Genomic DNA, 15,458 nt, shown 5'->3' with positions numbered 1-15,458 from the left:
CAGGATGAAGAGTAGTGTGTATTTTTTCCTTGTGGGATCCATTCGTGATTATTCTAAGTAGCAGTCAGGCACTACATGAAGACTTGCTAAAAGGCAAGGAATGTAGTGAAAAGAATGCTGAATCTGGAGCAAACAGACGAATCTGAATCCCAGTTCTGCTTCGCACTAGCCATGTGACCTTGATCTGATCTCTTAGGCACTCTCTACCTCAGCTTCCCCGTTTACAAAATGAACTGGTTGCACTAGATGATCTTTATAGTATCTTCTATCTCTCTGGCTTATCTACTCTTTCCTTGTTTGGTATGCAAGGTGATGATGCCAATCTAGGTGGAGAGAACCAAAGACTCTCTTTCCTTGCCTTCTGAGATAACTTTATATGCTGCATGGCACATAGTAGATACTTAATAATTGCTTGTTTCTTTGCTTCCTCCCTTCTTTCATTTTTTCCTTCTTTCCTTCCTTCATTTTTCCTTCCTTCCTTTGATAACCAATTCCATATGTAGGAGATATATTTGTTCAAGTACATTATAAACGCTGTAGGCCTTCTATTTCCTTTGTTTCTCCCACCATTAACCCCAATACTGGGTAATAGGAATGCCTTCCATTTACAGATATAGTACTTGACAGATTTTTCAAAGCATTTTCAAATCCATTAACTGATTGGATTCTTGTAACAATCCTACTGGGTTTGCAGTACAAGTGTTATCTCCCCCAATGTACAGATAGGGAAATTGAAGCCCTAAGAGGCTCTTGCCTAAGTTACTTGCCTAAGCTTAGGTATCTGGGCAGTAGGTGATAGGCAGAAACAGTCTCTGGACTCCCAGTTCTATGCTCTTGCCACTTCTATCTCAAGCTGGGACCAGAGTTGTTTACTGAATCAGCATGACCCCACTGTGTTCTGTGCCCAAAGAGGATAAAATCCATGCTGCTGTTAGCTGAAGGACCAAATGACTGACTGAGACAGTTTGATGCATCAGGTACTGCCATGATTTTCCTCATCCCACTGGGCTCCCTTACCTCATCAGTGATCTGATTCTTCATTTCTGACATTGAGTCTGTGTAAATTCATTCCCAGATTTAGACAGGAAGGTAGAATCCAAGGACAACAAGGCTTTCTAGATCAAAACAGTCATGTTACAAACTTTCTTCACCATTATTTTCTTGGACCTTGTGCTTTTTTCAATTACACATTAGATTAAGGCCACTTCCCTTTGACACGAAAGAGCGGCAATGGTAGAAAATTACTGGGGAAAATGCATTTCACAGAAGACGCTTGAATAAGTTGTTGCTACTCACAGCATCCTAGGTAGCCTTACTAGAAGAGGCATGCTTTGGAAAGATGTTTAAAAGATTAGAGAGGAAGCATGGCATAGGAGGTAGAGGGCATGCCATGGAGTTACTAATGCCAAGTACCAACTAGCAACTATGAATGGCAACTAGCCATGCTCCAAGGACAAATTACTTAACCTCTCAGTGACCCAAGGGAATTGTCTGAGACTTTAATTTACAGACCTATTGCCAATTTGCTTCAATGGAGAGAGTTTCCACACCGGGGTTTCCCCAAACTCATGTCAGCAATACACACACACACACACACACACACACACACACACACACACACACACAAATTTAAGATTTAAAGAACAAGGAGATACAATCTTTGACTTAAAAGAGCAATGCAGATGTATGGAGGGATTGGGGAAAAGTTTTTTTGAAGAGAAGAGATTGAATATCTAGAAAAGAGGTTAATGAGGAATTTTGTAAGAGGTAGAGGGGGCAGGTAAGGTAGAGAGACTTAAAGTTCTCTTCAATACAAAGTTTTTGAGGGACTTACAAAGCCAGGAGTAATTAAAGATGGGTTGGAGCTAGTCCTCTTGGCCATAAAGACCTCAGTGTGCCCAGTTCAGCATCATCAGTTCTGCCCTCCTTCTAAGCTGCTTCCCTCCTGTCTCTCTCACTAAGACTCACCCCCATTATTTCTTTATCTCAGCCTCCTGCTTTCCATTAGCAGTTTGCTTCTCTCTCAGTAACTCACCTCCCACCATCTACTTAACTTATTGCCATCCCTCACTCACAACCCAACCAATGACTGAAGATACACAGGCACTGCCTCAGGGAAGAGCTGGGCCACCCATGAAATGAATAAAACACCTTTAAGTCAAGAAACTGATTTTTCTGTTAATGGTTGGCAAGTCCCAATGTGAGTTAAGGTCCTTAGAAACCTTAACAAACCAACACCTGCAACTTCATTCCCAGAGAAAGAACCCCAAGACTTCTAGGTAAGCGTGTCTCAAATGCCCACAAATATGAATACTTGGTTGCAATGGCTCCTCAAACCATCCCCACTCTCCAGCTCTTCTGCCATATTCAGAAAACCTATAGCTGAATGAAAGAGACCTAGCTTCTTCTAGCTGTTTCCCTGTTCTACGTTCTCACCTCACTCCCTTCCATAGTGTCCCTCCCCAATCAGCCTCCTCTCCAAGGGCATTTCTCTAAGCAGTGTCCCAATGAGTATCATCAATGTTGTCTTCTTTCGTCTTTTTTGTCAACAGTGATCCCCACACCACATTCAGTAATTGTCTTGCCATAACCCTTGGGAGCCATTACTACCCAGGTCCTCCCTTTCCCTAATTAATGACTAGGATTCAGTGGGGACAACCAAGACTAGAACAAAGATTTGTGGTCAAATTGGGAAAAGAAGACACTTAGATGGAGAATTTCTTGGCTTCCTCTCATAGATTTCTTTGGTTCTCATTGGGGAACTGTCTCTTTCTATGTGTAAAGACAACTAGTCTGTGCCAGTTCTCTCCATGAGATTTTCCTATCTCCTGGTTCCTACCTTCTAAGATTATGAGATCCCAGGTCGACCTGGGTAATCCTCATCTCCATTTCTGTGTTTCCCCTTAGAGTGGAAGCTGAGCATAGTGAGTAGGGCACTGAAGTTAGAATCAGGATGACCTAGGATTTAATCCCACTTCCAGCACTAACTAGCTGGATGACCCTCAGCAAGTCTCTTAACTCCTCTGTGTCTCAGTTTCCTTATCTGTAAAATTAGGAGGTTGGCTTCTATAGCATCAAAAGTCCTTTCCCACTCCAAATAAATGATACTATTGTTTTCAGAACTGTCTAAAACTAGCAGAATAGAGCCTGCAGAGATAACAGCTGCAGAGAGAAGTGGGATACATCTAAGATCAGTGTAAGAAGTGATATCAAAAGCTGTTCATTTTTTTTCCCCCAGATGTTGAAGGTGGGGAGGGGAAGGGGAAATCTTCTGTAGGAAATTAGGTAGATAGGTGGCAGCAGGCAGATTTCCAAAGGGGTCTCATACAGCCCTCCCAGCTAATTGGCCTCCACAGCCTCAGCCTCAGCCTCAGCTCATTTCAGAAGAGCTGCAGTGATGGGCAGGAGAGGCAGGGGCACTACATCTAGGGAGGCCAATCGAGGCCCACAGGTACACTCATGAAAGAAAGCTAAAGCCTGGCATTCAAGGGAAGGCTGTCTTCAGGAAGGGAGAGGTTTAGTATTGTGGGCCCTAATGATTTGGGCCAGAAAGGAACCTACCTTTCTACATCTGTAGAAAGTTCACTAACTCTGTACAACCAGAACCAGATGGTCTGTGCAGTTAGTTAGGGCACCATAGTGTGAGGGAAACACTACTAGCTTTGGAGTCAGAAAGCCTCAGGTAGAGTCCAAATTTTGACACTAACTAGCTTGCTTGACCCTAAGTTAGCCATCTAAACCTCTCTGGGCTTTAGATTTCTCATCCACAGAATGGGGATAATAATATGCTACTTGTCTCATAAGGTTGTTGTGATGAAAGCAATGTAGATATATTTTGTTTATCATTACATAAATGTGACTTATTATGAGCATTATCCTTATCATCAAGGATGTTTTATTTTTCTGTGTTGGTGTCCTCGGTATTCATCTGGACATGTATCCCTGATAGAGATGTGCATGCCCTCTGGTGTGGTATATTCATGGTTTACTTTTATTGTCAGATGCCAGGACAATAACCAGGTGCCTTGTGGCAGCCCAGATGCCATAGTCAGGCTTTCCTATCCAAATGACCATTGATTCACCTTCTGCACCTAGAATCTCAGAGTTAGAAGGTGCTTTAGAAGCCAGATAATCCAACCCATACCTTAACATGAATCTTCTCTACAATACCCCTGAAATACAGTCATCTAGCATGGACTCACAAAGACATATGAGGGTGGGGGGGGAGAAGAGGGAGAAGGTAAATCATTCTCTGTTAGGAAGACTTCCCCCTCCTCCTCCCCCACCCTCTTAAGGCAACTGTTGCTACCTTTGTAGCATGCTACCTCAAATTTGGGCAGCTAGGCAGTGCAGTGGATAGAGCACGGGGCCTAGAGTCAGGAGGATTCATCTTCATCTTAAGTTCGAATCTGGCCTCAGACACTTACTAGCTGTAAGTGGGCAAGTCACTTAACTCTGTTTGTCTTAGTTTCCTCATCTGTAAAATGAACTGGAGAAGGAAATAGCAAACCTCTCCAGCAACGTTGCTGAGAAAACCCCAAATGGTGTCTTGAAGGGTCAGACACAGCTGAACAAACAATCACCTCAAATTTATTTTTTGGCAAGGCAATTGGGATTAAGTGACTTGCCCAGCGTCACACAGCTAGTAAGTGTAACCATCTCAAATTTAATTCCCCTTTTTCATGAGGTCTGGGAACCAGAAAAGGGTAAGACCCTCTGCTATAGGATAAACATCCTCAGTTTCTTCAACTGGTCTTCATATGGAATGGTTCTGAGGCCTTCTATCAATCAGGTTGTTCTTTCAATGTCCTTCCTAAAACATGGTGTCCAGAGCTGAGCACATATAGTGTAGCCTGACTGGGTAATAACAAATGGGACAACCTCTCCCTAGTAATGTACAATATGTCTTTCTTAATATGCCCTAAGATCACATAAGATATTTTTGGGCTGCTGCATCATACTACTGATTCATGTAAAACTTGTAGGAGAGTAAAATGCATACATGTAGGTGTACATATAAACACATATGTATATGCACACACATGTGCAATAGATATATGTGTACATGTATACATGTAAACACATGTGTGTATTGTATCTGCATATGCCTATTTATGATATGGCTATATAAATATATACATCTGTAATACATGCATGCATACACAAGCACATATATATTTTACATGCTTATGAATAAGTGAATTTTGTGACATATATGGACTTAGCACACATATGTTATATGTATATGTGTGTTTAACAATTTTTTCTAAACAAACCACTATCTAGCTACTTTCCTCACATCTGAGATTTCTGAAGGGTTTTTTTAAGTAGAAGATTGTACATTTATATTAAATTTCAGAATCTTTAACTCAGTTCATCAATGCATCCTGTCAATATTTTTCTGGCTCATTGTGTTTATACTTTCTCTTGGCTTTGTGTGAGCTCTAAATTTGACGAATGTGCTATATATCTCTATCATAGTCACTGATAAAAATGTTAAAAGCACCAAGGAAAAAATCCTAGGGGCATTTTTTGGAGTCCTTTCAAGTTATCATCAATGCATTAATAAGTACTCTTCAGGTACAATCATTTGATAAATTTCTAGTTCATCTAACTGTACTATTATCCAGCCCACATGTTTTCATCTTTTTCACAAAAATAACATGATACTTTGTCAAATGCTTTCTTGAAAAATGTGTTAATTTAGCTCTAACGTACAGCAGTGTACCAGTCCAGTAACTCTGAAAAATAAAGTTAATTCTGGCCTAAATTGTTTTATATGTATATGCAATTATGTATGCATGTCATGCATATGTAATATACATGTATGTGTCATTTTGTATAAGCAAAATTGACACCCCAAACATCTTGAATTTTTGTTATAAATATACAATGTGGTCTTAAGGAAAAATCAATATATTTTTGTAGCTTCTTTGATAATATTTTTCTTAATATTTTGCATATGTTCATTACCTATTAGAAAGAGAACTTTAAGGCAAGGGTTCTCAGCCTTTTTATGTCATGTCTTCTCAGAATAAAGTTTTTAAATATATAATATAAAATGTATGTGATTCAAAGGGAAACTAATTATATTTAAATATAGTTATCAACATACATATTTAAAAATACAAGCCCCTCCCATGTTAAGAACCCCTGCTTTTAAAGCTATATTTTTCTCTGTCAAATCACATAATTTTTCATAATCAATAATTGAGAACATTCTCTATATCTTTCAGTCAGTTTAGTGATGTGGTCCATGGTAGAACATCACTTGTGAAAACCTGCCAGTTCCCTGACAATTCCCTCATTAAGGTCACCCTGATGCATGTGTAGATGGTTCAGATTATATACATATATATACATATATATGAAAATATAAATATAATGGATAGTGCTTGAGGTTTTGTAGGTTCACTTTAGAATTTTTTCTACGCCTTTGATATCTTTCCCTCCAACAGATGCTTTTTAAAAATTAATCTCTCAATACCTTCAAAACTATGTCACATCCAATATAGATTTCCTATATGATATATATGTGTATGTATATATATATATATACATATATACATATACGTATAAAATACAAAGTGCTTTTCTTATCTTTATCCTCTTTAATGTTATTTATGCCTTTTTTTAAAGACAATTTGGAACTATTGTGCTAGAGCTCAAGTGTAGCAGCTCTAATGGGGAAAAGAGCTAATATAAATCTCTTGCAGATCCTTCCCATCTTTCCTTTGCTTGTCCCCTATTCATTTTCATCCTTAAAGGTCCTTGAGATAACTTTGCTTGAAGGTTTTCTTCCAACAATATTTCCTTCATTCATATGACAAAATCATTCAAGATTACTTGAAAGATATAATGGAGAAGCCTCATTCAGCAAATCTTCTGATCATAATCACCAAGCAAAGCATAAAACTTGGGGGCTTACCCTTGTCATGGGGGAGACTTAGCACAGAGTTCAAGAAGGATTCCTTGTGGATATTGAATTCCCCAGATCCTCCTTTTTTTATTTTACCATCATGTTGGTAAATCAAGCCTTAGAAGACTTCCTGGAAGAGATAGATAATCATTCCAAAGACTTTGGTCTGATCACCCACAAAAGTAAGACCAAATGGATGAAGAAAATCTATTGCCTAGATTATGATACACATTTAGAAGGACAACTTAAAAGGCTTGTGCATCAGGTAAATTATATTCTTACATCATAAAATAACTGGCAGATATGATTGATGAGCCATTGCCAGTGATATTTGAAAGGTAAGTTTGGAAAAGGACAAATTGTCTAATTTTCCAAAAAGAGAAAAAAACAGATTCTAAAAACTGTACACCTGTTAGCTACACTTGGATTCCTTGGAAAATTCTAGAACATATTATTAGAGGTCACTGGCAAAGTGTTACAGAAAACTGGTTCAGAACAAAATAAGGAGACAGCTCTCCTATCAGAAACTGACTCCCCAGAGTCAGAGTCCAAGGTTCCGGTGGGTGGAAAGTGAGGATGATTGCCTGAGTTTAAGCAGCATGGTATGGAAATGACTCGGAGGTGGTGTGTAGACTTGGTTTGGGACAAGATTTAGCAAAAGTTCATTTTTGGAGCATGGCTTTTCAGGGTCAGAGTACAAGGTTCCAGAAGAAGGGGCATGAGTATAACGACCAAAACACAAGCAGTATGGCATGTAGATATGTGTATAATGTATACATATGTGTTTCTATATTAGAAAAATATACACAGATTTGTATGTGTGTATATATATATATGTATATATATGTATATATGCATCAGATGTATACATATGTATTTGTGTTCTAATATTCCAATGGATTTGTGAAGTTGTCACAGTTGATAATACTGCGGATACTCTTTACTCTAATACTATAGATCACTACCAATCCATGATTACTCATCCTATAAATCTGTCTTCTTAGAAGTCCCCCACAGGGAGTATACCCAATATATTGGGGCCTTTCCTTACTTCGTTTTGACATTGTATAGGATATTAATAGAGCACACAGGCTATCTTTCAATCTCATGATGAGACTGGTTCCTCTTTTTCAAAATGATCATATGTTCCTCCTATCACATCATTTATGCCATTTTGGATAATTTTTTGTTTGTGGTGCATTGTAGCCTTCTCACATTCACCGTATACCATAACGTTGTTCTTTGCATGATCCTTAACTTCATTTCTTTGGAGACTGTAATGTTCCATGACTTGAAATTGTTTGAGCTAGTAAACATTTAATAACTGGCTCTCCAAAAAAAGAAAAATATGAAAAACACTGTTTAGGGATGATCTACGTTATTAATATTTTTTCCAACAGTTTCTTATGTTCCAATACTCAACAAAACAATAAATAAAGCCCTGATTTGTAGTTTTTGCTAATTTGTGAAGTGTAAATGTTCACACTGAATATTTAACAATTTGTACTCAGGAGCCAAATGAAGCTGATTCCAGCATGATCTTGCTTATAGTTATACACTATCACCCAATGATTATTGGTGTTGAATAAATGATCCTCTATTTCAAGGAGAAGCTTGGTCATCCTTAAAAGAATTTTGTAATTTTCCAATGGCAATACAACCTGCTGTCTAGTCCTAGACAATTTGGGCTCCAGCTAATTGAATATCTACAGCAAATATGTTTATGGATAAGTTCTATGGGGTGTTCATCCAACTACATTCCATAATTGGGAAAACAGACACTCTTCATCCACTTGTTTTATCTTGTGTAGATAATTATTACAAAATTCTTTTTGAATGGCTATATATCTCATTTAGGAGGCTCTTCAAGGTTCCAAGGTTCATGTGTTGTGAGCCACAAATGGGAACACTTGGAGTATCTCATCAGTTATAGGGAAACCTTCAACTTGGTCTCAGCTGTTTCCTCTCAAAGACAGTGGTCAACATATTTAAGTCAGCACACATAGTCTTTTTATGTTTTATGCCCCACTTGATGTTAATAATCAAGGAGTCACTGAATAAGTCAATCTTTGTCATAGCTTTTAAAAGAATAATATCATTTTGATATGTATAACAGAAACCTTCTTGGTAGGGAGGCTTTCTTTCTGATGGTATTTTACTTTATTGAATCAAAAGTCTTCTAATAACCTGAAACAGTAAGTACAACGGAATGTTGCACTCAATGTTTTTCAGTTAATTGTGTGATGGTAAAAATATAGTCCACTATAAAATATTGCTTATAAAAATTGTCTTTTCCTTTTTAATATCCTTATGAAGTATGATTATATCTTTTTATATATAAATGAAAAAGTAGGCACATTGGTAAGTGGTTATTGATATTCTTTCATATGTCTTTTTTTCTAACTAAACATACATAAGTGTATTTATGCATCTGTACCATATATGAGAGTATGTAGCCTACATTTGAAGTGACAGAGAATGATTTTATTTTGGGTAGATACTGTTTAAATTAAAAATTAAAATATTATGTCAAAATTTTTAAAAAATAAATTAATAAACATATATTAAGAGCTACTTTATGCCAGCTATTGTGCTAAAACTTTATAAATATTATCTCATTTTATTATCAAAACACCCCTGGGAACTAGGTGCCACTATTGTCACCATCTTGTGGATAAGGAAATGGAGGCAGACAAAGGTTAACTGACTTTCCAAGAGTCACACAGCTAGTAAGAGCCTAAGGTCAGATTTGAATTCAGGTCTTCCTGACTCCAGGCCCAGTGGACACACTGTGCCATCTAGCTATTTCTAGCTATCTTAGGTAACCAAAATTCAGTATCCTTAATTTGGTATTAATATAACATATTTCTTGCTTTCCTCTATTTTTTCTGATCCACTTATGACTGATAAAATGAGTATCCCAATAAATAACTTGACTATTCTTACTTATGTTCTGATTTTAGACTGATTTTTTCATACTTTTTTTTTCTTTTATGTTATCTAACTCTCTATCAACATCATCTATATATGAATCTGCCATTTCTTCTAAGTCTCTTTCATTTTCCATCAGGTTGGAGATTCTCTGTGTAAAGACACTTCTAACACTTCTTTTCACAATCCAGATTAGCTATAGTTAAAGGAATACCATTACACACATGAAATATTGGTTTGGTTTATTCATTTAAAAAATAATTGTGATCATTTTCAAATGTTGTTTCTCTATAGGTTGAAGTTACATATAATCTACCCCAGTTACTTGATTGAAGTTCTAATAGTTTCAAAAGTATGTTTTTCAACTGCAGTTTGAATCTGGCATAACTATTAATTCTTGAATTGGTTCTTCAGCATTGGGATGAGTAAAAACAGACACAATGAGGAATGTTTGAAGGACTGCCCCTCCTCCTCCACAGCTCTAATTGCCCATTTCCCACTTGATGTTGAGTGTCCCTAAACCTCTGATGCTCACCGTTCTCCTATCCTTTTCTATTTCCCAAGATAACCACCAGCCCTATTCTGCTAAGACCCCTGGGACCACTAATGCATTTGCAATAGTCATCAGTCAAGGCAAAACCACTATCTCTGCTTGGATGAGCAGGAAACTACCAGCTACAATCCTTCCAAAAAGCTAAGAGACTGCCGAGCCTTGCCATCTACCCTGCTGATTTGCCCTCCTGATCCACTTCCAGGTTTTTCCATTTGTCCTTCATCTAAAACCTCCTATATTTGAGCTTCTTGAAGCTGAATCCATAATTAGAAAGTGACATCCTTAAGAACAGGGACTGTCTTGCTCTTCTATTTGTAACCCCTCCCATGAGTTCAGTGTTAGACACACAACAAGTGCTAAATGAACGTCTTTCCATTCCACAGCTGTCTTTTCTTTTTCTTTCTGAGCATTTTCCAGAACTGAACCTGGCTGCTTCAATGATCTTCCCACCTCGTTCCTTGACAGTATCTTAAGAGATTTTGTTGCACAGATCAAATTGTTTTCCATGTAATTATGAGGAAATCATGCATGTGAGAGGTGGAGAGTGGTGGAATTCAATTATTTCTCAGAAACTAAAGAATCTCTCCTCTTGCTTGACATGTGAAGAGAAAGGTAAAGAAAGGGGAAAGGATGATAAATTGAGATAATAGTGATTGATAAAGGGTCAGATGGTTATAGTAAGGGCTCAGTTTGAGTGAAATAGTGAGAGAGAATAAAAGATAGGAGACAGTGGTTAGAACAAGTAATTACAAAGTTTTGTGTCTGAAAGTTGGTATAATTCTGAGAGATGGTAATGTCTAAAATATTACCATGCTGGTACAAAGTAGACATGGGGCAGAGAAGGAAGTCACCAATATTAAGGAAGTTTAGGAATTTTATAGACTAGATGTAAGAGAGGTTGTTACCTAAACATTGAAGTCCATAATGATAGTGTCAAGGGGTGAGGTAGAGAAGAAAATCATGAGATAGGTACTAAAGTCAGTGGAAAAAGTTGGGAGAATTTCTTGTAAACTGGTAGATGATAGTAAAACAATAGCTACCTTGTGATACAAGCGGATTGCAAAGAAGAAAGGTTTTGAGTGATAGTGGTAGAGGAACAATTAGTGAGTGATACTTGTGAACAAGGAGCCAGTTCACCCCTCATCCTGGCCCAATGAGCTGGCTGTAATGGGAGGAGTAGCAACACTAATGATGGTTGTAAGGTGTGTTGTGTCCTTGGAGAAGAGCCAGGTGTCTGCTAAAGGAAAAAGGTGCAAAATTTGAAGTTCTTTTGAAAAGACCGAGGATGTAGGTGAATTTGTTGATAATAGATTAGGAGTTCCAAAGGGAATCATGTTATTGATTAGGTAATGGGTGAACCTTATTGGAGTCAGACTGGAGAAATGTACACATCATTCAAATATGAGTCAGTGTTTGGAATTAGGGAATATGCGAATATAACCTCCTGCTAAGAACATGTAACACAAACTCAGAAAGCATCTGATCTGGTATGATATGTGGTGATATTGGCTGTCCTCGAGATAAAACCAGATTTGCTGGTGAGATTATTAATTGTACAAACTCAGTTGCTAAAACATCTGAAGGAGACTATCTTTTTTTTTTTTGATTAGGCAATGGGGTTAAGTGACTTGCCCAGGGTCACACAGCTAGTAAGTGTTATGTATCTGAGGCCAGATTTGAACTGAGGTCTTTCTGAATCTTAAGGAAACTATCTTAACATTACAAAACAAATAACAAATAAGAAATAAAAAAGCAATTCAGTAGCCAAGTACAGGATTTGAAATCCTCAGATGTTAGTTGAACCCATGTCTGGTTGCTTATTGTTGTTGTTTAGCTGTTTCCAGTTGTGTCCAACCTTTCATGAGCCCTTCTAGGGTTTTCTTGGCAGAGATGCTGGAGTAGTTTGCCATTTCCTTCTCAAGCTCATTTTATAGATGAGGAAACTGAGGCAAAAAGGATTAAGTGACTTGCCCAGGGTCACACATCAAGTTAAGTGTCTGAGGCTAGATTTGAACTCAGGTCTTCTTAACTCCAGGTCTGGCACTGTGACATCCAGTTTTCTGCCTGGTGTGTTAAAGAAGAATATTCCATTTTTATACTTTTTCTTCACAGTGTGGGAGTGGGAGAGTTAATTGTAGCCTGAACTTTCTGGAGATGGATCCAGCTTGTCTCAAACAATTTTCCACACTGCTTTAGTTCTTTAGAGGCCTTTCCAACCCTGGCAGAGAGTTCCAGAGATTGTGTTCCAACCAATTGAAGAATTTTAATTCTATCCAGGTGCCCTAAATGGGTTCTACCAAAATTTCAGTTGGTTAATGTGCTAATGGAAGGAGTTAGATTGTCCCAGGTCTTCAAACTTCTATGGAGTAGGAATCAAAGAAGAATAGAATACAGATCTGAAAGGGATGCCATAACACTTAATAAAAGAGAGATGAGAGGAGCTTAGAAATAATTTATTTCAACCCTTTTATTTTACAAACAAAATAACTATGGTCCAGAAAGATATTGTTGTTTGGCCTTCGTCCTTAAAGAAGACCAATGACATCAAGAGGGTGATGTCTTGACTTGCAAGAGAATTAGATTTAAGTGAGGCAGAGGTGTATAAAGTCCTCAGCTTCACTCTCTTCTCCAGAGTCATCAGGGTCCAGGGGGCAAGACAGGTCAGGATGGCTGGTGATGGCCCCAGTTGCAGTGTAAGACATTGGCCTTTTTAAGCTAAGGTCTTTCCCAGGTCCCAGTTTGTCTGAGGCAACACCCACTCAGTGGTTAAAGGCTAGGTAAGGACTGAGACAAAAGATGGCCTATTTGCCTTCACAAAAGAATCCGTCTAAGAGAGGAAGACCTTCAGAATGGTGAATGACTTACATAGGGTCATATAGCTAGGAAGTGATAGGGTGCTCTCCCCATTGCACCATAATGCCTTTCAGTGAGTCAAGTAAAATATACAAATTAGCAAATGCTTATTGAGTACCTAATATATATCTGGCATATGGCCCCTAGAATAAGTGGGCTCAGGCCCTGAGAATACATTTCACTTAGTCGAAATTTCCCCCAGGGCCTTCAGAATTGAGTAGCTGAGGAAAACTGAATTGTCCCAGCCCTTAGGTTGATTCTGATTCTGAGTCTGTGATTTTGGAAACTAGGAGCCAGGAAGACCAGTGTGACGGCATTAATATCACCCAATACGGCAGCACTTACAAAGCGTTTTGGGTTAGTCTTGATCCAGGCACAGGAAGGGTTCATAACCCTAACATTCTTCAAAATCCCTTGTTTTGGAAAAACAATGATAAGAACAAGATCAGTCACTGGTGAAGACTGGAGTTAGGCACTGGAAATCAAAGTGTACAATCAGAGATTGGTTGACTGTTGGCCTTCATTCTTGAACCAGGACCAAAATGGCATTGTTATGTTAGAGTCGAGTTACAGTGTGTTCGACTATGGCTGGTCAGACCAACATGAGCTCAGAATGCTGTACCCCAGATTGGGCATAAATAGTCCATGTGAATATTTGGGATTGCATTCTTTAAATTTGTATATCTCACGTTTCCTTGGAGCTACTTCAATTCTGCTTTGCTCATAAAGCACAGCACCTTCTCTGATGAGGACATGCTATACTGGGTGGTCCTGTGCCCAGCATCTCCTATGTCATGCAATCAGTTCCAAAGTTCTTAAGAGAGACCTTGAGAGTGTCCTTGTATCACTTTTTCTAAGCACATGTGAGTGTTTGCCCTGTGTGAGTTCTCCATAAAATGGTCATTTCAGCAGTCTTTTTTTGGCATTTGAACAATGTGGCCAGCCCATTGGCATTGAGTTCTCTGCAGTAGAGTTTGAATGCTTGGCAGGTGAGTTCAATAAAGGACATCAGTGTCTGGTATCTTATCCTGCCAGGTGATCTTCAGAATCTTCCTAAGACAATTCAAATGGAAACCATTCAGTTTCCTGGCATAGTGCTGGTATACTGTCCAGGCTTCACAGGCATACAGCAATGAGGTCAGAACAACGGCTCTGAAGACCTTCAGTCTGGTCCTAGGTAAAACACCAGGCATCAGACAGGTCCAGACATTCCATCTCTCAGATGCCTGGTCTGGTTTGTTTGTTTGTTTGATTTTTTGCCAGCTATCCAGCCAACCCTCTTGGACTACAGAGATTTTTTTAAAATTAGTATTGAAGGAGACTCTGGACATCGTTTAGTACAACCCATTACATTTTTCTGATGATAAAAGTTAGACTGAAATAGGTTCAGTACCTCGTCTAATTCAGTAAGCAGCAGTGCTGGGCTTTAGAGTCAGATTCTCTAATTCCAAATCCAATTCCAGACTATGTAGTATCTTGTCAAACTTGAGAGAACTGTAACATGAGAATGTAAAAAAAAAAAGTTGGGAAATAGGAACAGGTAGGACAGAGGAAGTTGTGGTGAAGCAGAAACAGTGATTGCTAAAGCCATCTGCATTGGACTCCAGATTGTAATGTGGTACTGTCAGGTCTTTGGGCTTCAGCCATTAATAGTCAAAAAAGAAGAAACTGTCTGGACAATAGAGAAAAGCAGAGACAAAGGAAGAGAGGCTTTGTTTCATTGAAAAGAAGTGCTGGTCAAAATGGCAGAGAAAGCACTCAGTTGAGCTCCCCCAATATTCCTCTCCAAATGCCTCTAAAATAATGCCTCAAATCTAACTCTGGAGTGGCAGAGCCAACAAAATGTCAGAGTGAGACATTCTTCCAGCCTCAGACAACATAAGAGGTTAGAAAAAAAGAGATCTGTGACACAGGAGAGGAGGGTGTCCTAGAGCCTACATGGATGAAATGCCAGTGATAGGACTAGACAGAAGCAGCAGCAGCTTCAGGAACTCTAAAGCCAGAAACGGAAGGGGACCTGGCAACTGGTCAAAAAGAAATTACACAGTACCTTCGTGCTAGTGTTGGACACAGGACTAGATGCCGTTTGGCAATTCCATTCCCTATGCCAGGGGTGGGGAACCTGTGGCCTCAAGGCTACAGGTTCCCCACCCCTGGCCTATACCTAATTGGTGGTCTTAGTTCAAGGGTGGGGAGGAGCAC

Source organism: Phascolarctos cinereus, unplaced genomic scaffold (assembly GCF_003287225.1).
Source record: "Phascolarctos cinereus isolate Bilbo 61053 unplaced genomic scaffold, phaCin_HiC Scaffold_5;HRSCAF=322, whole genome shotgun sequence".
Lineage (NCBI taxonomy): Eukaryota > Metazoa > Chordata > Mammalia > Diprotodontia > Phascolarctidae > Phascolarctos > Phascolarctos cinereus.
This window is presented reverse-complemented; position numbering follows the sequence as displayed.